The sequence below is a fragment of the Engraulis encrasicolus genome, chromosome 1 (assembly GCF_034702125.1).
Source record: "Engraulis encrasicolus isolate BLACKSEA-1 chromosome 1, IST_EnEncr_1.0, whole genome shotgun sequence".
In the NCBI taxonomy this organism is placed as follows: domain Eukaryota; kingdom Metazoa; phylum Chordata; class Actinopteri; order Clupeiformes; family Engraulidae; genus Engraulis; species Engraulis encrasicolus.
In genome coordinates this window covers 5,062,259-5,089,758 of record NC_085857.1, presented here as the reverse complement: position 1 = coordinate 5,089,758, position 27,500 = coordinate 5,062,259, and the positions used below count along the sequence as shown (strand labels likewise).

At 41.5% G+C, this 27,500-nt stretch overlaps 1 protein-coding gene and 1 long non-coding RNA gene across 2 annotated transcripts in view; one reads left to right on the top strand and one right to left on the bottom strand.

Moving 5' to 3' along the window:
* Window positions 1-27,500, bottom strand: part of LOC134446435 (VPS10 domain-containing receptor SorCS1-like) — a 549,670-nt gene that overhangs the window by 381,717 nt on the left and 140,453 nt on the right. The gene's annotated exons all lie outside the window — the stretch shown is intronic.
* On the top strand, window positions 1,872-4,474 carry LOC134468039 (uncharacterized). Its single transcript, XR_010038792.1, has 4 exons — window positions 1,872-2,110; window positions 2,251-2,352; window positions 3,184-3,256; window positions 3,637-4,474. It is a non-coding gene; the product is annotated as an uncharacterized LOC134468039 (long non-coding RNA).

Here is a 27,500-nt window from a genome sequence, read left to right as displayed (position 1 = left end):
GTGTTTTGTTAGAAACAAACTCTACGAAATTTACAATATAGATTTGCTCCGAAAGAGCTATAAAACTTGTCCAGTGGTGCCAAAACACCCATGTCAGAGTCAAGACCTAGCTAAATGTCCGCTAGCAACATAGCTATCAGTGGTTTCTGGAGGAGGGCCGAAGGGAGTGCTTCCCCAGCGGCCAGAGATTGTTTGCGCCGGCCTCTTCACCTGAAAGAGCTAGCGCTGCATGATGAGGTGGTTCGCTAGCAACAATTAGCTATTACGGTTAAATCATGTTGCCTTTGTTGAGGGATGTTTGAAATAGCCCGATGTATTTATAACTGAATATTGGTTTCTTGTTAGAAACGAACACATTTTGAATATAATGTTGTTCTGAAGTTACAACACTAACTTGGCATGTTGGCGCCAAAGTTAAGAGCTAGCTAAATGTCCGCTAGCAACATTAGAGCTAGCCAAACTGAATAATGAATCTCTTGTCCGCTAGCAACATTAGCTAGCTAAAGTCTTTTTTTTGTTAGAAACGAACTCCCTTTGAGTATAATTATGCTCTGAAGATATCCAGTTAATGTACTTGAGCCAAAGTAAAACACAAATACCAGAGAGAAGAGCTAGCTAGAAGTTCGTTAGCAACATCAGCTTATCTTTTAGCTGACTCAGAAGCTTGAAGTAGCCACAATTTATGCCTGATTTTTATTGTTAGAAACAAACTCATTTTGACTATACACTTGCTCTGAAGTATGTTTTAACACATGTGCCTTTCCCTGTTCGTTGTGTAAAGGAAGTGAGTAAGTAAACTGATTCTGAACTTGTTGTTGTGCACACAGTGTGCTGTTTTGTCCCATTCTGTTACTGCCAACTCTGTGGGCTGTTCTCTCTGTTCAGAGAGAAACCACTGTCAGCCATCAGATCGTGTTCTTTTCAATAAATAGGCATTACCCATTTGACAGATTTCTCCTAAAATAATGAGCCCAGAAACACCCAGATGTGTAGGGTGCTTAATTTTTGGCTTGATCAAAGATGCTTAATTTGTATGGTTACTGCAATAAATATTTAGATTTCTTTGCCCATTCTTTTTGGATCTACCGGTACTAGTAGGCCTAGTGATTTTAGAGGTCTTAACAAGTGGGCTATGCATCAGATTTCATTTCAAGTGATGAGTAAAATATCCAGAAAGATATATAATCTGTTCTTTTTGCCCTCTAGCTTAGCACACTGAATTCTTTGAGCCATCTGGTGTCAATCCGTGTGGGAAAATGAAGTTCAGATGCGTCCTGTTCATGCCGTGTGTTATTTTGAGAGGATAGTTAAGGAATAATGGCAGCTGCCTGGTTACAGTACATTGATCCCCTTTGTAGCACCATGTCTAAAAATGCTGAGAAAAATCAGTTTGTAAATGTAAGCATTTTTTTATAACTCTGCACCAAATGTGTGTTTCAAATGTCTACTATCTAATAGTCTGAATAACACACTCATACATGACATGACCAATATGTTATGTGCTCGGAGCGGCAGTTTACAAACGCACCCTTAGTGCCTTCTGCTGTTAGGCCAATGACACTGAGCCCACCGTTTCATTGATTGGAGTATTTGGGTTACATTTTGTCAATTTGTTGTATTTTCCAGGATCGTTGAGGACTCCTCCTCTATGCGTGACATCTTAGATTAGATTTAGATTTAGATTTAATTTCAAGTGATGAGTAAAATATCCAGAAAGATAGATAATCTGCTCTTTTTGCCCTCCAGTTTAGCACACTGAATTCTTTGAGCCATCTGTTGTCAATCCGTCTGGGAAAATGATCAATGATATAAAACAAACAAACAAACAAAAACATTTTACATGTATACAGACATGTATCTTTTAGATGTTTAATACTCTAGGCCTATTCATCATCATATTGTGTCGTGGTGGTGACGGTGTTATCATTTTTCATTATTTTCTTGTAATAATTAGGCCTATAAATGCATAATCATGTTCATGTTTTGTGCTGTCATGCTTTGCAGATGACTGAGAATATTACTGAAGGATCCTACATGGAAGCTGTCTGATTACACTGAGTGATTCCTCTGGTGTGGTGTACCTCAGAGAAAATAAACACTGTTGCAAGAGGTGAGTTTAAGTTCATGAATTCACACAAAACCAATCCATGTATTTTATAAAAGTCAAAGTGCTAAACATGCTATGTATTTCATGCTGTCAATATGAGATGCAAATTAATGTTGTGTGTTGTGTGTTAATGTTGTGTGCAGCTGAGAAGATATCCTTATTGCTGGATGGTTGCTCTCTGGTCGTACTTGAGCCCCCTGGACCATGTCTGCAAATGCTTCTGAACATTGACAGAATTTCTAAAGGTTAGCAACCATTCACAAATGTACACCACATGTATGTGTGTTTCAAATGTCTTAACAGTTTGAACCACACACTGTTAATCAGAGATGCATCCTGTTCATCTTGTGTGTTATTTTGAGAGGATAGGCCCTATTCACTTGCTGAAAATGCTTAAATACATCATAACAACATTGCTATGACATTACATAGAGCCTTAACGCTGCACTAAGGGGTTAAGGATGGCAGCTGCCTGGTTACAGTACATTGATCCCCTTTGTAGCACCATGTCTAAAAATACTGAAAAAAAAACAGTTTCTAAATGTACCGGTAAGCAAATTTTAATAAATCTGCACCAAATGTGTGTTTCAAATGTCTACTATCTAACAGTCTGAATAACACACTCGTACACAGTGGTGGACAAAGTAAAAGTACGTTTGTGGTGTAATTACAACAGTAGCACATGATATTACATAGCTGTTACACCGTTTGCTCCAGTATACCTACCTATTGAGAAAGACTGTGTTATTACTGAAAAACAATAAAAACCTAACAAGAACCCACCACAAACTCAATCCAACCTGTGCAGAATCAGCTCATCGTAAGACAAGTACATTGGTCTACTTTTTACTCAGATAAGTTACCTGTGTTGGAAAGAAACCGTGTTTCTTTTTTTATTTTACTTTTACTTTGTCCACCACTGCTCATACATGACATTACCAATTGTTGTGTGCTCAGAGCGGCAGTTTACAAACGCACCCTTGGTGCCTTCTGCTGTTAGGCCTATGACACTGAGCCCACCGTTTCATTGATTGGAGTATTTGGGTTACATTTTCTCAATTTGTTGTATTTTTCAGGATCGCTGAGGACTCCCCCTCCATGCGTGACATCTTTGAGAAATTTCCACGCTTTCTGGAGATGCCAAGTTTGGTACGTCTGCCAGACATTTTTTTAACCTTTATTTAGAAAGAACAAGTCACGATATAGTTGTGTGCATTGTTGATTTTGGCTATACTTGGTGTTAATTAAGCTTCCTGATACTGCATGATTTATACCGTTCACTCAGTAGAGTAAAGCTTTCTATATAACCTGTTAAAACAGGGCGTTATAAATTTTGTGGTTACCAGAATGGCAATTACTGAGTCGCAGTGCATTACTAAAGGCCCTGTGTTATGTCATAGTAGAGTAGTACTATGGTAATTAACCTTTCAATGACTATTACAGCATGTTTCAGATGGTATGGCGTGCATTATGGGGCTAAGCACCATTGATGTATCTCTCTCTCTCTCAAATCTTAAAAATTCTTTCAGACTGGAACCAACTTTGCATCCCTCGGCACTGACACTGAGAAGGTTTCAAGGACCCCACTACTAGGAGGCGAGAGTTTGACACGGCAGTGTCATCACTGCCATGGATGACAACGTAACCATTCCTGTTGCTGATTGCCTGACTTGCGCAGTGACAAGCTTTTCATGCTCTACTGGGTGTGTAACTTGGCATATCCACCACAGTTTAACTCTGTTTTTGCCTCTTTTGAATATGTGTACGATATAACCATCTCAACCAACAAGTGGGCCAAGGTACTGGAACATTTCTCACTTCAAGTTGCTCTGTAGTCACTGGACATTTTTTTAAACATCTACGCAGACACCACCACTCCACACCATGTGTATTTTAATTACTTCTGATTCCACTGACATGCAGACTACATCCTATGCAAATTCAGGTAATTTACCTGGTACTGGAGAAACAGCATTGTATGCCATTCTAAGTGATACTTGCCTCCTTGTTTTGCAAAAATGTACTGTTCTTTGAATATAACTTAAAGTGATCATGTTGACTCTGAGGTTTTCTCCGGTTGTCAAGCACAACCTTAACGTTTTGTAAGTAAGTAATAGTCACAGGATATGCATGCATTTGTAATTTGAATTTTCGTTGAAAACGGCTCACCAAGCATAAAATGTTACCTCTGCTTTTGATTTTTCTTTTTTTTAATACCAGCCTGTCTTTTTGTTGTGTCCACACAACTTTACCATCATCAGTGTTGGGAAGGAACAGATTGCTGTAAGTTACTGTATCCCCATCCTTTCAGATCAGTGCTTTAAAGCCTTTTGAAATTAAATTGTTAATAAACTTTGTGAAAACAAACTCAAATCTTGGTTATTGGTTATGATTGATATAGGTTTGAAACTGTTAATTTGGAGTGAAGTAATTGCAGTGTCCATCTAACCAAGCAAATCGGTTAAAATTTTAACCAATATCTGTGTCGGACACATATTAATCGAACAAATTGGTCAAAACAACCATTGGGGGATTGGTACATTTTTGACTTATAAAGATTGGTTATCTATTGGTCAAAACAACCGATTTGGAATTGGTTAGTTTTTTAACCGATCTAGATTGGTTGAAATTTTAACTAAAGTCTAATCGGTTATTTTGACTAATATTTTTCTCGGACACATATTAATCGAACAGATCGGTTAAAAACTACTAATTTTTTGTTTATTTTAACCAATCTTTTTTAAGAGTGTAATCATGGAGTTCCGTGCATGCGATTTCATCTGGGTCAGTCAGAAATGCATGCACCCTGCGCACCGGGAAGTTTGTTTTTTCAAACAAGAAAACTGGTTCATCATATGCATGGCTTAAACTGACTTTAATGTTTGCCAACGTGCTATAGTTTTCCTCTCGTAATAGCACCTGGCCTGACCACAGTTAGATGACGCGCGTAAACCCATTAAAATATAGCCTAGCCTTCTGGGTGTAACACCCCAGCCGTGTTTTAATGGGAGCACTTGAGATGACTATGATGCAACTAAGCATAGCCCAGATAATTGGAAATTACAAAAAATAGGCTACATTTTATAGACTTTGGCTATAGGCTAAGCCGACTTCTCTACCTGTTTGAATTAGTGCAGCCTGCAGGAAGGACGTTAATTTGGCATAGGTCAACTGCAAGAGACTACTAATTTGTGACTTGACGTGATGTGTGAATAATTAGGCTACGCTATGCAACAGGCATATTTAGCCGCACTCAGTCATTTGCTCATGGTATTGGGTGAATGTCCCGACCCTGTGTGTCCGCGTGCATGCACGCAGGGGTGGGGAAAAAAATACATCAAGCGTGCCATCACCACCCATCCCCCCGGACCCACGAAACCCACTGAAGATCCAAGCAATTGTAGTCTGTCAGTAGTCTATTTTAGTGTGTGCCCAGGTATAGTTGAATTCCTGGCATGGCCTGGTTATCTCAATCGTAGCAAGAAGATGTTTGCCCTCAGGCTAGTGTGTTCATAAAGCGCATGTTCGATTTGCTGTAATAGGCTACGATCAGTAAGCCTCAACTTGTCTGTCTTTTCTTTTCCTTCTTTGGATATTTTGTAAAATAGGCCTACGTTAAAGCCTAAATACGATAATAGGCCTAAATAATGCTAAATAAGTCAGGCCTAAATAAAGTTGTTTTAGCCTATGAACTCAGGCAATGCAGAAATTTGCGGAGGGATTTTTGATATCTTAGCCTAGGCCTATAATAGGCTACCGATATTATGGCTTTATGAACTTCATGAATACTAGGCTACAAGATCGGGTAAACAAGGATTGACTTGTATTACCACCAACATGATGCTGAAGTGGGGGAGGGTTATTTTTTCACTTCAAATGTTCCCCGACACACACACACACACACACACACACACACACTACACACACAGAGAGAGATAGGCTACGCCGCTAATCGCTCTCTCTCTCTCCGCCTCTCCCTCTCTTTCTCATTGTTGTACTTGCATCTGGATAGGCATAGGCAGTGTGGTCACCCAGCACATTTTCATACAAATGCTGTGTTTTTGTTTAATATGAAATCTTTATTCAGTTAGGCTATTTGTGAACAGTCTCTGCTTTTCTCTTTCGATGTTGCGTCACCGTGGACAAGTGTCTGCTCGAAAACTTAATGCAAATCGACTAAAATGTTTAGAACGTGTTGAACTTTTCAGAACAGGAATGTTTGTCTGTGTGGGAGGGGGTGGGTTACAGCAGTGCAGCGAAGTGCACGGGACTCACTGCCCAGCCTTTTGTGACATGTCGTGGCGCGACAGGTTATCCAGCCTTCGAAGGAGGCATAGTTCCCCAGTCATATTGTTGGTTCGAATCTCCACCGAAGCAACTGAATTTGCAGTCCTAATCACTGATGATTAGCCACACCTGGTGTAACAGATGTCTTGTCACGTGTGCAGTCAATCACATCCCCAGTTAACCGGAATCCCGTCGATCGCGCACAACAGCGCATTGAAAGGATGAAATGTTCACAAGCACCAATAAAAAAAACCCCGTCTTCAACCTATTAGTCCGATATGCTATCATGAGGATAGGCCTATCCGTTCCTGACTTGAATAGGCAGAAATAATTAACAGTCATCACTTAGGCCTATAAGTTAGGAGCGGAATTGAGACGGTGAATGCAGGACAGAATAATAAAAACAAAACACCGTCGACTGGCGGTCTTGTTTAGGGATCACGCAATGTTGCAACGCACAGGCTGACTCTTTCCACTTGTAGCCTACTAAAACCGAGGGAGGGATCAACGTACAATGAGCTACACTGAAGCCGATTACTCTGCTTCGCAAAAAAAGCAGTACACCAATAATACCCCCGTCTTCAACCTACTACTTACCAGATATAGGCCTAGCCTATACGCTAGTAATATTAAGTTGTGCTACCTTGTTTTTTGTGGTAACGACAGTGTAGATCAGGTAATAGCCTGCAATAGGGGAAGCAGCATGTGCCAGTTTTAAAGACAGAATGTCGTCGCCAAATGTAAAATCACATCTCTCATGCTGACGTAATGGGGCACTACTTCATTAGGCTACAATGTTGTTCATGTCTGTTTGACTCACACTATACGAGTGGTTCAATTTGTGTTTTTTGTGCTCATCGCATAAATGAGACAGGCTTGCTTGATAGGGCTACACAAAGCAAGCGACATCGGTCCACTCCTAATGGTCCGAACTCCGCCGCTTGATTTTATGTCTCCTTAGTCTCTCCATTACGGTTTAGCCTACTCTGTTTTGCTATTTTCGTTATTCTTAGCCCTGACGTTAAAGATGAAGCAACTGTGATCAGTGAGGTTGTGGAAACGGTTGAATAGGCCTAATGGTGGTCCTAAATTGGAAGCGGCCGATGCCAGTTTTGAAGACAGAATGTCGTCGCCAAATTTAAAATTCGATCTCTCTCATGCTGGTGTTACGGGACACACTTAATTTCAATTGTGTTCCTGTCTGATTGACTCAGTTTTAATTGTCTTTACCGGTTCAAATTGTAGGTATGCAAACTCTGTATCCTGAGGATACCCGTTCCTGACTTGAATAGTGCCGAAATAAGTTAGGGACGGATTGGGAGACGGTGAATGCAAGACAGAAAAAAAGTCGAGTTTAAATTCACATGGTGGTCTTGTTTAGGGCTCACACTTGTGTTATTATCAAATGCCCAATGCTAAATAAAACATGCAATTTGCTGACTGTATTTCTACTACTACTAAAACTGGGGGGTGGACAAGCACGGAAGCACAGACAGACGCGCAAGCACAGACAGACGCTGCTCTGCAAAAGCAGTGCTATACTGCCCCCCGCATTCCGAATGGCCACAGGGTGTAATGATCACGGTGCGCTGCCGCGGCACGGCACGGTAATGAGCAGATTGAAGTTACACCATCTGTATGTCATACTTATGACGCCAACGTCAAATAGATGTTACCTTTACTTCTCATATGTAGTTGCCTTAATTCAAAGAAATTTCTCACTGTTTCTGTTTCACTCTTCCTATCTGTTTTAATTCTCTCTCTCTTTCTCTCTCTCTCTCTCCCTCACTCCTTCTCTCTCTCTCTCTCTCTCTCTCTCTCTCTCTCTCTCTCTCTCTCTCTCTCCTGCCATCGTTAATGTTTATCTCAGGGATGAGTAATGACCTGCAGGCCTGCCCTAGACACATCTGGGGGACACAAGGTAGGGAGAGACATTTGAATTCACTGGCCTCCGTAATGCCACAGATTTCCAAGGCATTATCAAGTAATCCGTCGATTTTGCCAAGCTATGCAGACTTTTTTTTGTCTTTTTTTAAGTTTATTTCTCTCTTCACTTTCTTTGGCCTCATCAAATACCGCTGGTCTTTCCAAACATTGCTGTTGTTGTTTTTGTCAATACCTTGGCATGTTGATTCATTGGCTTCCTTTCTACAGCGGCATCATTTAGTGAATAATAGAGAAAGCATGAGAGAGAGAGATACTTTCAGCCACAGTATGTTGTAAAGGTATACAAGTAATTTTCACCACAGAATTAGAAAGAAAGACACAGAAACACACACACACACACACACACACACGTACACACACGTACACACACACACACACAGGACCATTAAATTGTTTGGCCTTTAATGGCCGATTCTAAAAACAGAAACAAAATTCAATCATTTATCGAATTTCATGTGAGGATAGCTGAACATTGAAAAAGTACTGATAGCAAATTTCCAGATTATTGATCATTGTAAAGACAGTGATTATCAGTCGGTAATCAGTCATTAAGGAAACATTGGACAAGCAACAAGAGTTGTGTAGAGACGGAGCACTGGACTAACACTTTTTAAGCAATATGACCCGAGTGGGAGGGATGATGTGCACTGACATCCTCCCTGGTGTGGTTCGGCCATAGGCACAAAGCCGAAGGCTAGTCCAGCATAGAACAATGGAATAGAATGATGGTGAGTTCAAACTACGCGACCCTGGTTACATTCACTTTCTCCACAGTAGACTATGATAGTTCAAAATGTGCGGCCCTGGTTACATTCTATCCACGGCGGTGTGATTATTAGGTGTGATGAGGAGTCTCCGGGGATGATGTCCATAATCATGGTGTTTATTAGTATTGACTGGGTTTGCAATGGGATTTCTGCTGAACAAACCATTACTTTGACTCTTTAACGTATTTTTACGGTGTAATCTGGACTAGTAGATTAAAACCTATTGACTGCTTGATGAGTCCAGTCAGTGTCCCTTCACTAATGGCACTCATAGGCCATGCTTGGTCAGCAAAATTTCCATTTCATGCAAGTTTAATGGACAATAAATAAGTCTAAGTCTACACCTAAGTCTTGGTAATGTCTTGAAAAGCACAATGTGGTTATGTCAGGAGCAGGAAATATGTTCTCTCCAACCAACTGATATGGAGCAGCTTGGCCTGCAGAAATTAAGCTTTTTAATGCACCTTGATCTTGAAGGGCAGAATATAAGCATATCTTTAATGCATGGTCATAACTACCATTGAGGACACAGAGATCTTGTCCTCTGTATTTTTTTTCAGTAATGTAAAAATTATCTATGATAAAAATCGAGTCTGTATTCAGTTTGGGCAGTCATGGGTGAGCGGTTAGGGCGTCAGACTTGCATCCCAGAGGTTGCCGGTTCGACTCCCGACCCGCCAGGTTGGTGGGGGGAGTAATCAACCAGTGCTCTCCCCCATCCTCCTCCATGACTGAGGTACCCTGAGCATGGTACCGTCCCACCGCACTGCTCCCCATGGGGCGCCACTGAGGGCTGCCCCCTTGCACGGGTGAGGCATAAATGCAATTTCGTTGTGTGCAGTGTGCAGTGTTCACTTGTGTGCTGTGGAGTGCTGTGTCACAATGACAATGGGAGTTGGAGTTTCCCAATGGGCTTTCGCTTTCGCTTTCTTCTGTATACGCCACCCCCATTTATCCTCAAGGTAGTGATGAATGAATATGCTATACTTTCCAGTCCATCTGAAACAGTTTTTATTGACACATTAACGTCCGTGTGACTTGTGCAGACCGTCTTACTGCAGCAGGGGTCGCCGGCGACCCCATTCACTTGCTGAAAATGCTTAACTACATCATAACAATTTTGTTATGACATTACAGAGACCCATAGTGCTGCGCTAAGGGGTTAAGAGAGGAGGAAGTTAGTTGCTACGTAGCAGTCAATTTCAAGATAGCATTGACTATGTACAGACCAAGGCCTTACACTGTAGTCAATCGTCAATGACAGACTTCGACACAATGTTTCTTCAATTCAATTTAATTCCATTCATTTACAAGTCGGAATGACATCCTATCTCGTATTGCTGAATATGTCCTGTCAATTGATTAAAAACGTGCCTGTGAGTCTACAATGTTACAAAAAAGGAAACGAGAAGCCTGACAGATACAAACTGAAATAGCCTGGCACGACTGACTGCAGATTTGAATGGTAGGCAAATCCACTATGAATGGACTTACCACCCCCATTTAGACATTTCTGTGGAAATGAAATTCAAGGTTTCATTTCATTGCTCAGGAGTTGGCAGTGTGTGCAGGACTACATTATGGATTTGAAGGCCACTGCCCTGTTGTACTCGCTTCCAACAATAGGAGACGTGTCTAACTTGACTCCATTCTGAGTGAGTAATGTGAGTTACACAGGAAACGAGAACAGACACAAACACACACACATATTAATGCAGACACATCTGTGTGTGTGCATCAGGGTTGGAAATAAGCACCCGTCCACCCGCCAAGAACGGGTCAATTTCAGGGCTGACGGATACACTTTTCAACCCAGCGCCACCTCTGTCGCAGGACACGTCCACCATTTCACTTTTAGTGGTAAAAATAGCGAGTGACTGGTAGATTTTAAAATCTACATGCCACAGTGACTGGTGGGGAAAAAATGAAGTTCCACCCCTGGTGTGCATGCACGCAAACACACCTTACACAATCACAAACCCAAACCCCTACTGTATATGTACACACATTTTATAGGGTTAAAGGCCAGTGTGGTATTCTTCCCAATATGTTTTTAAACCCATTTTGGCGTATATGCAGCATGCAGCGTCAATGGGTTAAACAATACAAAGTGTGTGACTTGGCTAAAGCCAGTCAGAAAAGGAAATAATCATGAGAGTATCATGTCTGACATTAGCAGGTAGCACCCCATTACCTCCCCTCTCCAGAGTAGCCTTAGCTATCTATCTATCTATCTATCTATCTATCTATCTATCTATCGATCGATCGATCGATCGATCGATCGATCGATCGATCGATCGATCGATCTATCTGTCCGTCCCCCCCTCTCTCTCTGTCTCGTACGTATGTGACTGTATAGGTGAGTGTGTGTTGTGCAGTCTGTGCGATGTACAGCCTGTAGTATGTCCGTTATGACTGGGTGTGCTTTTGTGTTCCAGGTGAGGTGGAAGTTGAGGAAAAGGTGTGCAGCTCTAAACTCCACTATGTGTCTCCCCAGTTGAGTCAGCACATGTCTCTAAGGCAGGGGCGGATCTAACCATTTGGGGGCCCTAGGTAAAATATAACCATGGGGCCCTCAAAAGTCATTATTTAAGCATCTTATCAATTGGCATGAAGGTGCTATTTTAATGTTTTGTCTCGTATATATGTATCTTTGATCACTTTAAATAAGTGACAAATTAAGGTTAGGCTTACATATTGTGTGGTTACCGTGACTGGTGTGACAGTTGGGGGGCCCTATGGAGGGCAGATTTGGTCGGGGCCCTCGGCATTTGCCTAGGTTTGCCTAATGAGAAGTCCGCCTCAGCTGTAAGTCAAACTCAGCATTCCCTTGCAGTTCCTCCATTACCTCGAGACTGCTTTGAGACACAGAAGCACAAGGGAATAATTTATGCATTATATAATTATTTTCTGTTATATAACGCCTTTTTTTGCCTCGGTTAGCATTTGCTAAGCCATTTAATTCAGGGTTTTTTTTCAATGTGGAGAGTGCAGTAAATATAGCAAAACTGGCTGCTAGTCATAGCACATGCATACGTTTCATGCAAAATATGATGTTGCCATAGGTCAAAGCTGGTTTCCACATCCGTGCCTACCCGCCTGCTTGAGTTCATGAAGGAAGGCAGGGGAGCAATGCTAATAGTGGAATTGGCATTAAACAAATTCATTCATGGAGATTAAAAAAACAAAACACGGAATACAAGCAGGATGCTGCAAGGAAAGCACAGAGATAGTTGAGACGCAGAAGTAGACTTGAACAAACATAAAAAGGGACGGTTACACTTGACACTGGCATCATACTTGTGACATAACAGTGTCAAAATAGTGTCAAAACCATGTCATGACAAAATCATGGACAAGTCATAAACACAATGGCAATATCATTAGCGTTTTATGGTCATGAAAAGTTGACATTGATGGGGCTGTCTGTATCATGAAGTCATAAAATGTTTATCACCTTGACACATGGTCGTAACTACCATTGAGGACACAGAGGTCATGTCCTCAGTATTCAACAATGATAAATTCAGTCTGCATACACCACCCCCATTTATCCTCAAGGCAGTGATAAATGAAAACTACACCCCTGCCTTGACACAATGTTTATGACACATGCATGACTACGTTACGACACTGTCATACGTATGGTGCCAAGTTAAGTATTGGCGCCGGTGCCAAGTTAAGTGTGCCCAAAGTGACTTCGAGGTATGGATATATGGATATGGCTTCACTAATAGCCGTGATGCACATTCCACTTGCTGATAAAATGCACACATTTGAATTCACATCAATAACACCATCACTGTTGATCACACGCTTATCATTGTAACAGTGTAAATACAACAGAAACTCTGATGCTCCACATTCATTTACAGCATGCTAGCCGACACACACACACACACACACACACACACACACACACACACACACACACACACACACACACACACACACACACACACACACACACACACACACACACACACACACACACACACACACACATACACACCACCGAGAGCCGTTTCACCAAACTGAAGTCCTCTTCTCACCGCTTCCCTGCCTCTTTACTTATCACAGTGAAGCATCTCTTTTAAACAGTTTATTTATCTTTTCAAACAGACAGTAAAGCAGAGGCAGTGCTTCATCAAGGGTTTTAAAAGCTGGTCGAGAGATTTATGAAGTCCTTTTGAAGTGGGCCCTTATCTAGCCACTGCGATCGCATGATGTAACCTGGTGAGAACACTTTTCACATCCAAGAAGGGAATGGATGGGAAGCAAGTAAAAAAAAGAAAAAAGAAAAAAAAAAGAAAATGAATGAAATGAAAGTGTTTTGATCCTATCAGAAACAAAAATCAGAGGCCTTATCAGATTCAGCCGCCAGAGGCACACATCAGGTGTCTTCCATAATAGTTTCCTCTTGAATTGTGGTGTTTTTTTCATATTTCATTTGTCTTCTTATCTTTTTTTGATGTCTCAGTAGTTGCTTCCTCAACCGGTGTACTTTTTTTGTCTTTAACTTCCTCTGATCTATTTGAAGATTTCTATTAGGACCATGTCATGGTCTATACTACCCAGGCTCTATCCCTCGCAGTGACGCAACACCTTCGGCTCTGCTACACTACCTCAGGAAAACTGTTTGTTCAGGTACTTTCGGGTTTTTGCTCCCGGGGGGTAGTCTAGTAATTCCTGGTCGCTTTGCGAGGCTGATCCAAAGATGAGAGAGCCAATCAAATCATGAGGAGCGAGATGGGGGGGCCAGGCTACCTAGTGACCACAGAAAACTTTCTAAGAAGAAGCATGGCGGCCGTCCGTGTTGCTTACAACATGAACGTTTTTGCTTATTTAAAAAAGCCTCAATGATTATACATTTCGTGGATGCCTTGGGTTGATGTAAAAATAAACCATGAACTTATCTGACACAAATAAATCACTACATATTACCATTTGATCATTGATGTTTTAAGTTAGCTCGGTAAGCTAATTTGAGCATTTTACAGAACCGGATAGTCACAAGCTATTATCAGATCACTATTGTGTAGAATGAAATAGCTGATTGAATGAGACCTATGTCATTAAAAATGAGGCATTTGGGAGCTTTGAAAGTCTATACGAAGCTTACTAAATAGATGGGAATGACACCATAGTCTACCGGGCTAGCCAACCTGTTGTCAAATAACACAGGGCTAGCGAGGTATCCTGCTAGCTAGCTCACCGAACATGCCATGTTGAAAACAATCATAAATATAACCAGCCCCAAATTTCTCAACATTTCGCTGCTTGATCAAGGATGGTCATGTGGTTGAAAACGAGGCATTCTTGAACTGTGTAAGTGAAAACATAATTTATTAGGAAACTCTTTTTGGTGGCTGTGGTGATCATTCTTATGAAGGCACGAAGTTGTCACTTCAAAAAGGGGTGTGTCCTATGTACGTTCTGAAAGACAGTTTTGATGTTACACAGAACTGTGTGGGGATTCAGTGTGATTGGTTGCGCCATTCTATTGCGTGGCGTTGAGTGCCAAGGCATTTTGATAGACGACCGTTTATCCCGCCCACACTCTCTCCGAGCTCCCCCAGACCCCTGTACAGCATTTTGCTGTAGGGGTTTGGCTCGCCAGGCTACAGACCAAGGGCTTCATCGAGGGTTTTAAAAGCTAGTCGAGAGATTTATGAAGTCCTTTTGAAGTGGGCCCTTATCTACCCACTGTCATCACATGATGTAACCTGGTGAGAACACTTTTCACATACAAGAAAGAGAAGGGAATGGGAAGCAAGTAAAAAGAAAAGAAAAAAGAAAATGAATAAAAGGAAAGTGTTTTGATACTACAAAAACAAAAATCAGATGCCTCATAAGATTCAGCTGTCAGATACACATATCAGGTGTCTTCCATAACAGTTTCCCCTCTCAGTTGTGGTGTTGTCTTCTTATCTTTTTTGATGCCCTAAATAGTTGCTTCCTCGACCGGGGTGCTTTTTTTGTCTTTACCTTCTTCTATTTGTCATATTAGCGCTGTGCATGCTCAATGCAGCTAAATTGCGTACCTCCCCTGTTATTTAGCAATATTTTCGTAGGATTTTTAATGGGAGATATACTCATGAACTGAATGCTCGTGAATGTGTGTGACGCCCCTTTTTGGGGGAAACAAACCAAATGTCTGATTAATTTACATGCTACATCGGCTAGCCTAAAGCTGGGCTTACACTGTGCAACTTTTGCCCCGATTTTGCCCCGATTTGGCACTCGCACGACTTTTTGGGAGTCGGGCCGTTTTCTTGCTCAATCGCAGGTCAATCGTGAGTCTTGCATTGTGCAGTGTACATGGGGTAACAACAAGCGATTTCGCCTCACGATCGTGCACTCGCAGGGTCGCAAGAAAATCAAAACTGTTTGAAATCCTGGTCGTGCCTCTTGACTAAATCGCACAGTTAAAGCAGTGCTACGACCCGATTTTACGCTACACATCTACAAGTTACACATGTACACGTGTTGTGTCGTACAGTCAGACCATTCTGCTCGCATCCGACCGTCGGCTCATATAGTGTGAGGACATGAGTCTTGAGATATGAACTTTTAAATTGCGAAATTTCCCCATGCAGAAAATATGAAAACTGAAAATATTGCACAGTGTTTGCCCGGCTTAAATTAACACTTTTTCACTTCCTGTCATTTTGCTTTAAGGATATTCTGATCCCAAACTGATTTACATCACAGTGGCGCCTGCTTCTTCACCATGACCCTTCTCATTTTTTACGATGGCAGTTCCTCGATCAATGCTATTGCTTAAATGAATTCCATTCACCACATTGATCTTGATTAGCTCATGGCATTTTTTAGCATAATTACCGCATGGTGCTCAGATGGCATACAGGGACCTTTAAAAGGGTCTAAAATGGAGAGATGGAGAAAAGGAGGGATGAAGGATGGAAAGAAATGGAGAAGATGAAAGAAGCAATTGGGGAAGAGATGAAAGTGATAGGAAGAGGGTAAGTAGGTGGGGGTGGGTAGGTGCACAGCTGGTGGCGTGAGGGAAAGAGTTAGATATAGGGGAACACATCAGCATCATTTGGATGCTTGCCAGACTGTCTAGTCAGCATTTTCCTAGTGTGTGCTTACAGTATGCAATGCATTCTCCAGCCTCCACTCACTCTCCACCAGTAATGAAGCCCAAAGTTTCAATGAACACACACGCACACGCACACGCATGCACGCACCCACGCACGCATGCGCACAAGCACACACACACACACACACACATATAGCCAAACCCCATCATGGCCCACCACCCACCCCCACAGAGTGTATTCTTGTGCAAGACCAGTCAGGAGTATTGACGTAATCCGACATCTAATGCTGCATCATTTGGGGTAAAGTGGAGGGGGGAAAATCCATATTTTATTATTAAGCAACCTAGTTTCCCTCACGCAGATCTGCCAATACCATTAAGTGAGCTGCCACCCAAACAGGCACACAGACAGAAAATGCAGGCAGGTAAAGTTGGCAGGCAGGTGAAATTGGCAGGTCTGTGCTGGATGATGGGGAGTGAAATGCATCATAAATCAGCTCACGTCCACCCAGACACCTGGACCACTTTCATCGCTTCTTTCTTTCCTCACACAAGGCAGGCCAGTCTGTAGGGGAAGTGAAAGCCGAAAGTGAAAGGCCAACTCCAAACTCCAACTCCCATTGTCATTGTGATACAGCACACCACTGCACACAAGTACAAACTGCACACAACAAAGAGAGAGAGAGAAATTTGCACCATCGTGATTTGGTCCTTCCAATAAATGCACCCAATACATGATTCGGCATTTGAAAAAGAAAGAAAGACACAGAGACAGGCAAACAGACAGACAGACAGACAGACAGACAGACAAAGACAATCTACCACACACCTTAGTATACTCTGCAAGCTCAGGCCGCAAAGTAATTCTGCTTACTGTAAGACCGCAATGGCCGCCCTTTCATCCTGCTGAGAGAGCACTTCTGCTAACACTTCCTTAGCCATTTAGGGTGACCTTTTACATCAAACACGCCATATCAGATAATTAGCCATCAGCATAATCAATGAGCGATCACAGGAGCAAGGTCATGTTTCTATTAACGGCTCTGCTAATGATAGCGTCTGGACCACTTAATGCTAAAATATTAAAAAGGTTTAAAACTTTACCGTGTTCGAAAGTACAGCTGATTTTTTTTTCTTCTACACTTTGCATCACTATGCTAATGATGGCTTCTTTGGTGTTCCCACTTAGACAACCACCTTATACACACCAATTACATTGTTATTACAATGTAACTACATGGTAACAGATGGCCTATTATCGCAGCTCTGTGCTGGCTCACAGTGCATACTTTGTCTCTTGAATGTATTCATATTGTATGTAACATCTGTGAGCTGTTAGCCACCTTGATGTAATTTCCCTGAATTTAATAGGTACCCCATTATGCAGAACATTATCATTGACCCTGGATAGTGCTTGAATTGGCTGCATACCGCATCATCTCTGTTGACAACAGTGCTCTGCAATTTTTCATATCTCTCTCTGATTTGTCTATCTTTACACATATTGTAGAAGGTGGTGATAGTTGACCTTGGCCACTGTTCTTATATTCACTGAAATGTCAAAGACATGAAAACTGCCAAGTTGGAAAACATTAGAAAAAATATACAACAAAAATGTGGTAGCCTGCCTAAAGCATTTTTGCTCCACTCAGCAATTTCACTGCATCTATGGATTAGTACACACACACACACACACACACTCACACACACACACACACACACACACACACAAGGCAAGGCAAGGGCAATGTTTATTTATATAGCGCATTTCATACACAGGTGCAACTCAATGTGCTTCACAAAGTTAACAAATGTAATGAAAGGAAAACAGGGAAATGAATTAGAGTCCAAAAAAAACATTTAAAACAGTAAGATAAAACCTAAGGTAAAAATAAAAAATCATAAAAAAAACATAAATAAACATAAAAACCTTGAAAACAATTCATTATTTTGCTAATTTTACTTTCTCTATTTTACGCGTCTTTTCATTCAATAATTTAAGAACAGCATCTGAGAACAGCTTTGTCTTCGAGTCTAGATTTAAAGCTATCAATTATGGGTGCATTTTTTACGTCACTCTGGAAGACTGGTTCCAAAGCTTTGAAGCATAGGAAGCCTAAAGGCTGCCCTCTCCACAATTTTGTTTTGTGACTTTTGGAATCACGCCAAAGCAAATTCTCTCTCTTCCGTTGACCCTTAGTGACCTGGCCGGTGTCATAACAGCTGAAACATAATCCAGTAGATATGTGGTCCACATTCCATTTAATGATTTAAAATACAAGTAAGCATTGCCTTAAAAATAAAATCCATTCTGTAGCTTACTGGGAGCCAATGCAGTCGATCATTAAAATTGGAGTAATTGTGGTCAAACTTCCTTGTTCCTTTGGTAAGAACCCTTGCAGCTGCATTTTGAAACCAGTTGAACGCTAGTTTAATATTGTCTATTTTGGGAGGCCAGTAAACAGACTGTTTACAGTAATCGACTTTACGTAGAAATGAAGGCATGTATTAGCTTCTCCCAGATCATGTTTAATACATCAGGCCCCCTAAAGTTTAGAGAACGTTTTTTTATGTGATAGAATGCAGACTTTTAATAGCTTTCATGTGACTGTTGAAATTTAGGTCACTGTCAATGAGGACCCCAAGATTTTTTAACTGTTTCCCCTTGGTTTCAGTCCCTTCGTTTTCAAGGATAGTAGCAAATCTTTTTGTCTCTACTTCCTCTCTTTTCCCAAATATAATTACTTCAGTTTTTTCTTGTGTTCAGCTGGAAGGAAATTGTGAGACATCCATTTGTTAATTTGGTCCATGCAATGATAGAGTGATTCAAGGGGGGTGTAGTCATTGGGGGACATAGATAAGTAGAGCTGGGTATCAAGCCGCAATAGCTATGGTAATTTAATGAGTTAATGCTCGATAATGTGTCCCAGTTGGCAAACATATACAGATTGAACAGTAGTGGTCCCAGAATGGAGCCCCTGGGGACCCCACAATCCAGAGACATTGGTGATGAAGTATGTCTTCCAGATGGCGACAAAAAAAACTTCTTTGTTGTAAGTACGATTTTAACCAGTCGATCACTATGCCCGTAAAACCAACCCAGTGTTCCAGTCTTGTAGTAGTATAAGAATGATTAACTGTATCGAAAGCAGCACTCAAATCAAGAATTACCAAGACGGATGATTTGCCAGCATCAGAATTCAATCTTATGTCATTCATAACTTTGATAAGAGGGCTGTTTCAGTGCTGTGGAAGGCACGGAAACCAGATTGAAACTTATCAAAATAGCTATTAGACATTAAAAAGGCAGTTAATTGGTTAAAAACAATTTTCTCTATTATTTTACCCATAAATGGTAGATTGGATATGGGCCTATAGTTGTTTAGGTACCAGTGCATCCAGGTTGTTCTTTTTTCAGTAAGGGTTTTCACAACTGCTTCTTTCAGACAGCCTAGGGAAATATGCCTGTTTTGTATGAGGTGTTTTGATGATCTGAAACACATCGGTGGTATTAGGTGTAAGTAAGGATTTGAAGAAGGCTGTTGGTAAATATCTAAGTCAGATGTAGAGGAGCTAAGACTTTGTACCGTTCTATTAAGAATGTCCCACATCAACTAAATTAAAATTTCTCATGAGGTTAGGAATTTAACTTCACCGTAACAAGTTGGTCCGAATCTGGGTCGGTTGCACATGTGTGAGTATGTTGTACGTATTTTTTCAATTCTTACCTTTGAAAAAGGATGCAAACTCATTGCATTTGCTGACTGAGAGGAACTCAGAGGGCATTTGATTTGGCGGCCTTGCCTAGCTTTTCCACAGTGCCAAACAGGGAACGCGTGCATTATTAATATTTCTGTTAATTATGTCAGAGAAAAAAGATTGTCTAGCTTTAGAAAATTTCTTGTTTGTATTTCGAGAGTGTGTGTTTATAGATTTGGTAGTGGACTTCAAGTTTGGATTTTACGCCACTGTCTTTCAGCCCTCCTGCATTCTTGCTTTATCCCTATAACTGTGGGATTCATTCTCCAAGGGCTTTTTTTATGTCCACTGTTTTGTTTCTGTTTTTTCGGGGGCAATAACATCCATAAATTTAGGGTCATCCTTGCATTAAAATTAACCATGAGATCATCAGCATTCTCTGAAGTTTGACTTTGGATCTCTGAAAGTGCTTGCTGAAAGAGTGAGGCTGTCTCACAGTTGATTATACGTTTTTTGACTGTAACAGATTCCCTTTGAACATGAGGGTACATAGAAACATCAGAAAAAAATGCAGTAATGGTCAGAAAAGCCATAGTCTTTGACACTAGCACAAGCATTGAGGCCTTTTGTTATTATTAGGTCTAGAGTGTGACCTTGGTTGTGTGTTGGTCCTGTTACATGCTGTGTAAGGCTAAAAATGTCAATAAGACTTAAAAATTCCTTAGCATAGACATTCTCTAAGTCGTTTACGTGAAAATTGAAGTAGCCTGTTATCATATTCCACACAAACATTCGACAACAGCTCACCAAATTCCTCTAAGAAGAGTGGTGCAGAAAGTCTTGGAGGTCTGTAGATAGTTAATAACAGTATGTCGGAAGAACATTTTAGAACTGCAGCTAAGTATTCAAAAGATGAAAATTCACCTAGTGCTGTCTTTTGACATTGAAACAGTGCCTTGAAAATAATTGCTATCCCCCCTCCCTGTTTATTCTGCCTTTCTGTACTAATGAAATGAAAGTGAGGCGGGGTTGCTTCTATAAGTGTGATAGAACTAGTTGATTTTTCCAGCCGTGTTTCAGTTAAAAATAAAAAAATCAAGGTTGTGGGTACAGATAAACTCATTGACAATAAAAGGCTTGTTCCTTAGAGACCTGGCATTCTGTAAAGCTAATTTAACATTGAGCATTGGAGGCATTTCCACTGTGGTATTTTGAGTGAGTTTTTTTGGGACAGCACTGAGGTATTCCATGTTTGCCTTCTTGGGGTAATGTATAGGCCTACGTGTCCTGAAGAGGCTTTGCTTGGTTGTTAGAACTGGAATAAGATTGTCCACGGGTCCCCTTATCTGCTTATTTTCAAAACCGCTGTTACTATGTGGGTAGGGACCCAGTTGATATCAGACTGTGCTTTCAACAAGGTCATCATCACTGATACTATTGTACTCCAGAGCACAGACAGGTGGTGGTGGGGCTCTGCCTTTTTTGGGTGCAGTCGTGGATGGAAGTATTCTTTCAGATTTTGGGGTATAATGAGGTTGACCTTGAGAAATATCCGCATAGGAGGCTTGGTAGGAATGTCTGGGGGTAGAAAAGGTAGATCTGGCAAAGGGGAGTAGTCTCGCCATAGTTGCTGGAAATCTCAGTCTGAGAGAGATGGAGATGATGTTTCGTCGTTCCGGGAAGGCTGTGATTCCATTGGTGATTGCATTTTGCCGCCGTTGCCAGGGCTTGATGCTGGTGGCTGCGTTTCGCCACATTCTGGGGGGTGAGTTTGGTTTTGAGGAAACCACATTTCCTATTTCCTGTGTTGACAGTCGCTTTTTTTGGCAGACCTGGGAGGTGGAATTGGTGATTGCCGATTGGCACTTTGCCAGTCCGACAAGGAGGTGAAACACTTGATCTCCAGCGAGCGGTTTGCTGACAGTTTCTGTGACAGGTCTTCCAGCTGTTCCGAAAGCTGGTTCAGTTTGTGGCGAGTTCCTGTGTGTTGGTGGGTCAGTCCATGTCGTTTCTTTCCACATGAGCAGCTACGTCATCTGTGTGTTTTGCTTTCGCCAGTCTGTGGCTCAGTTTGCACACTGGCAGGGACAGAGGGCTTGTTGAAATGCCCATGTGTCTGAGTGGATACAGATACAGGTCGCTTATCAGCGCCCAAGGTCTCAATGCTGTAAACAAACTGGTCTGTCAACACTTTGGCGCCGGTCCAACTCAGTTCTGCACTGTTTTTTTTTTAATAGTACAGAGCGTTTCCAGAAACGGTCGAAATTGTCAACAAAGCTGATACCGTTGGATCTGCATGTCCTTGACAGCCATGTGTTTAAAGAATTTAATCTGGAGAACGCAAAATCGCGATAGCAGGGTGCTGGTATTGGGCCCGCTGATAAAGGATGGAATTTTCAGATCTTTTAGAGTTGAAAATAAGTCATTAAAATCCTTTCGGACAATTATTTGCTCTTTGAACAGATCCGCTGCCCCACAGTGAACAACAAGGCGATCAATAGATCTGTGATCAGACACCAATTGTGGGATACTATCCTTGGTCTCACGTACGGATGCATGGGGCAGACAGGACACTTTAAAAGTTCCATTTCCGATATTTTTTCACACTCAGATCACCAACAACAAGTGTTGTAGGAGAGGCAGGCAGCTGCCGTCTAACTTTGTTCTTGTTATTCCAATGCGGTGTACGTTCAGTTTTTATTCTGGGAGCAACTGGTTCCACTTGTTCAAGGCACTCAAATCGATTTTGAAGTTTTATGGGCTGCCCTGAAAAAGTTGGTCTGGCAGCAGCAGACCGCACTGGTGTTGAAGTTAGTATTTTATCTCTGTTTTTTGGGTCGAGCCCCTTTGCTTTCCCAATAGTGAGTAGGCCTACTCACATTTTGCTTTGCGAAGCTTTTGCCAGGTGTTTCGTCCAGCGTCACAAATGTCACATCAGCCGGTCGTTGGTCTGCTTTTGCATTTGCGGCACCTGTTTCAGGACTTCCTTCAGTCTTTGATAGGCGATCACCCAGTAAGGATTCCAGGGCAGAAATCCGTTGTTCCAGCAGTATCCATTTTTTGGACTGTCGTTGTCGCATTTTGTTATTGTTTCAGCTCAGCAATTGTTTTGACTTCTAGGTTCTCTTGTGAAAAACACTAATGTATGTATGAATAAAATCCTCTGTTGTTCTTCTCTAAACTTGTTAAAAACTGTGTATAACTGATGGCAAATAAAATCCAAGATATAGTGTGAAAAGAAAGTAAAGAAATTGAAGTTAGGCAGGAGCAAAGCAGAAAAGCGACCTACTCGCTTGAGTAGGAGGAGTAACACACACACACACACACACACACACACACACACACACACACACACACACACACACACACACACACACACACACACACACACACACACACACACACACACACACACACTCGCCCCCCAAACAGTCAGCTCAGATCCAAACATGTGTAACTACATTACTCTGACAATAATTGTATTGACATTTCTTGAATGATGAAGTGACTTAAAAGCAGTCCCGTGAGCAGGTTTCATTCTGTAGGGTTTAACTGAAAACACACACACACACACACACACACACACACACACACACACACACACACACACACACACACACACACACACACACACACACACACACACACACACACACACACACACACACACACACACAAAACGCTGATTCAGGGCGTTTTTCTATAAATTTGGGTCCATCCCAAGTGTGTGTTTATTTATTGGCAGTGTCCAGAAGGGTATTGTGACTGACCCTCTTGTTTTACCTATTTTCAAGTAGCTTACATTTTTGTTCACAGTGTATTCCATTTTCAGCGAGATAGAAAAGATGTACCATAGCCTGTGTCAATTTCGGCAGACATCCATGTGACTCCTAAAGAGAACAATTGATGTTCTTATTCCTGCTGCTATTTCTCCATCTTATCACTTCTCTTTCATCTCCCTTAGTCTGTTATTTTCTTCACAGTGCCACATTTTGAGAGAGATGAAGGCATCCCCTTCAAATTGCTACCATTTTATCCTGAATTGTATGTCTTTTTTTTGTTCAGTATATACTGTTCTTTTATGTGTGTACATGTGTCCAAAATACATTAATACCCTAAACAATCACCTATCTGTCTACCCAAACACACCTACACAGACACACACTGACCAGCTCCCCAGACAAACACACGTACGCAAGCACGCACGCGCACACACACACACACACACACACACACACACACACACACACACACACACACACACACACACACACACACACACACACACACACACACACACACACACACGCACACCCACACACATCCCCTTTTCTCACCATCCTCTACTCTGATTGCATCTCAAAGCCACTCAATTCACACACACACACACACACACACACACACACACACACACACACACACACACACACACACACACACACACACACACACACACACACACACACACACACACACACACACACACACTCAAAGCCACTCAATTCAGGACGTTATTTACTGTGTGTCTCCATGTGGAGCAGCAGCCTGAGTAGAGTAGAGTCGGCTGGATTTGAAGTGGAGTGCCACAGGGGGCAGACAGCCCTCCCTCAGCTCCTAAACTAATCATAGAGGCTACACCTCTTGTTCTCTCTCCCTTGGGCCTCCAAGCAATCCTTTGCCTGCTATGGTGTTGTTGTTGTTGGTGGTGTATGTGTGTGTGTGTGTGTGTGTGTGTGTGTGTGTGTGTGTGTGTGTGTGTGTGTGTGTGTGTGTGTGTGTGTGTGTGTGTGTGTGTGTGTGTGTGTGTGCATGTGCGTGTATGTGTGTCCTTCTACTTTGCCTGAACCTTTTTTTTCTTATTTCATCTTCACTCATTTCAGTGGCATCACAATTGCCTCAAACCTTGCTGATGATGGTGTTGCTGATACACTTTGACTGTCAGTGGACAATAGTGTTCCTTTTATCCTCTTGAGTTTGTTTGCACCTCTAGTATATCATTAGATTCTGTCAGGTCCATAGCCTAAATCTTGCTGTTTGGAGAGCTGTATGGTAACAGTTGTTCTTTTTTTCTCAGACTTGTTTGCCTTTTTGTTGTTTAAATTCAATTATATGATTCACCGAAATGATAATGATGTCGATGTCATAATGTCAATGCAGATCTTGAGCTGTGATGCTATAATACAGTTATTTGCCTCCTTGGTTGAGACAAGAGGAAGGTGACAATTCTTCCTAATCTCCTGTAAATTCCGTAGGGGGCCTCTTGCCTCCTCTGCCATGCCTAAAGTGACAATTGGCACACTGTTGAGAAAAGTCAATATGGCCACTGCGTGAGATAGCGATCACCAGACATTTCTGGCCCACACCTGGCATTCCTCATCCATCTTGGGTTTTTTCCCCAGTCCAGACTTTGACTGTCATGAGGGTGAAGTAAACCATATGGCCTGCGGTGGAGAGGATAAATGATGATCCATTGATCACTGCAAAGACAGGAAGACTTGGGGGAGACGTCACATCAGGAGGAAAACTAATGACTTGATCGACTCCTTGACCCTGCATTGTTTTCCTTCTCACTGCTGTATTCCTGCCAGGCTTGTACGAAATTCCTAATTGAAAGAATTTCAATTCAAAGTAATGCCATAATATGAACACTAGGTGGTGGTGTTCTATTTACTTTCAATGGGTGGTGTACATTAAATTCAAAGAAATTCAAGGTAATGACACCACCTAGTGTTCATATTATGGCATTACTTTGAATTGAAATTCATTCAATTCGGAATTTCGTGCAAGCCTGATTCCTGCCAGCTGATTCAGTAGATTGTGGATTGCAAGACAGCATCAGCATTTAGGATTATTAGTTAAGTATGCCAAGGCTAATCACCTTGACTTTTTTGAAAGGGGACATCTAGCGATAAAAAGGCACAATAAATCGTAAATGGCAAATGTGCTTTTTAGGCCTCTGTTTGAAATTAAAAATCAATGTTTCATTTACCAATCAGTCATTTTGCATTTAAATATCAGTTTCATCTAAACAGAACAGAAACAAATGGTTTTACAGTCACTATAACAACCAGTATGTCTTAATTTGGATGGGTGGCCAAGAAAGACTTGATTGTTCTCCCACTTTAGTTTTCCAAATTCCCCCTACGTTGTGTGGGATTTAAACCCACAACCTGCAAATCCAAGATGCCGTAACCACTCACAGTGGTTGTGCCATTCTTCCTAATGAAATCACTTACATTGACAAAAGAGTAGGATCATGTGAGAAAGCATTTAATAGATTTCAGGTTGACATTTATTCAGGTGACACTGAAGAAGGCTCTGTGCAGCCGAAACGTCTGTCATGTCAGTCCCTGCAATGTTAAAATAAAAACAAAACAACAAGAAAAGAAGAAAAACTGAGTGCAATCCATTTCCAAACTACTAGATTATTTCAGAGACGCACCAACAAGACGGAAGAGCGCGGTGTGTGGAAAATAAGGTTGACATTTACATCAACACCATTGAACCTATTCAGCTTAACAAGCTGTGTGGTGTTGATCTGCAATCGCCAGGGCTCACACCTATTCTTGAAGAACAAAAGAACTGTCATATTATTGTAGAGGTCAGCAGGTTTATCCAGGTAACCCACTGTCACATGTGATGAAGATGTGCTAAATTAAGCTTGTACATTTTATGTCCAGCATTCTGTTGGAAAGAATTGCAGTGAGAAATGTGACTTCATAAGGTCCTTTGAAGTTTTCTTTTAACTGCTGTAGCCAAAAAATGTACTGGGAAAGAAAGTGAAATGTCACAACATAATATCTGTGACATTTCCAAGTAACCACCACAGCCCTATCAGAGGTTGGAGGTCTGGTGACTTGGGAGGTACGGAAGTAAAGAGCCAATCAGCTTCTTTCGGAACTCTGTGACCTACGTACGTATCCCTTGGCAACATTCTGAACCAGCACTACTGAGGCCCAGGTATGAGCAGGTTAATGTGAGTTCTCTTCCAATTGGACCGTCGCCATGCAAACCGGAGAAGAATAATGAAGCAATTCCGGTTCTGCTGCTCTTGAACGCTCCATTGTCCACTACCCAGCATCATTCATCATCAGGCCCAGAGAGCGGTGCCAAGCAGAGCAATTTACGTTTTGGAAGTGATACTTGTTTTCTTCTTTTTGCTACCTCTGTTTGCTTTCTGTCAAAGAAAGGAAGAAAGAAAAAAAGAAAGGAAGAGCTGTATATGACTCAAACCAAATCCTCATCAAATTCAACAGCAAAAACATATTTAAATCAAATGGCTTGTTTTATAATTGGACTGGATTTAGTTTTATTTCAGGTGTTCAAATGAGATGGGGCTTACACAGTGATCCTGAAATTAAACAAAATGTTAAGTCTTCATACAGCATGTTTTAATATTCCATCAATGCCATGTTTTATTTTATACCATCTGATGGCATCAGCAGAGAAAATCGCTGAACAATTCTTTTGCGACAACCCAACAGTGGCAAAATGTTTGGCTGTGGCTGCTGAAAGCGCTTATTTTCACATTTATCCAGTCTCATGTTCTGTCTATTCATCCTGGCAAAGGCTCAAAATGGCCCCTGAAACATCTGCAGATGGAACAACATAATTATGAAAGCCATCT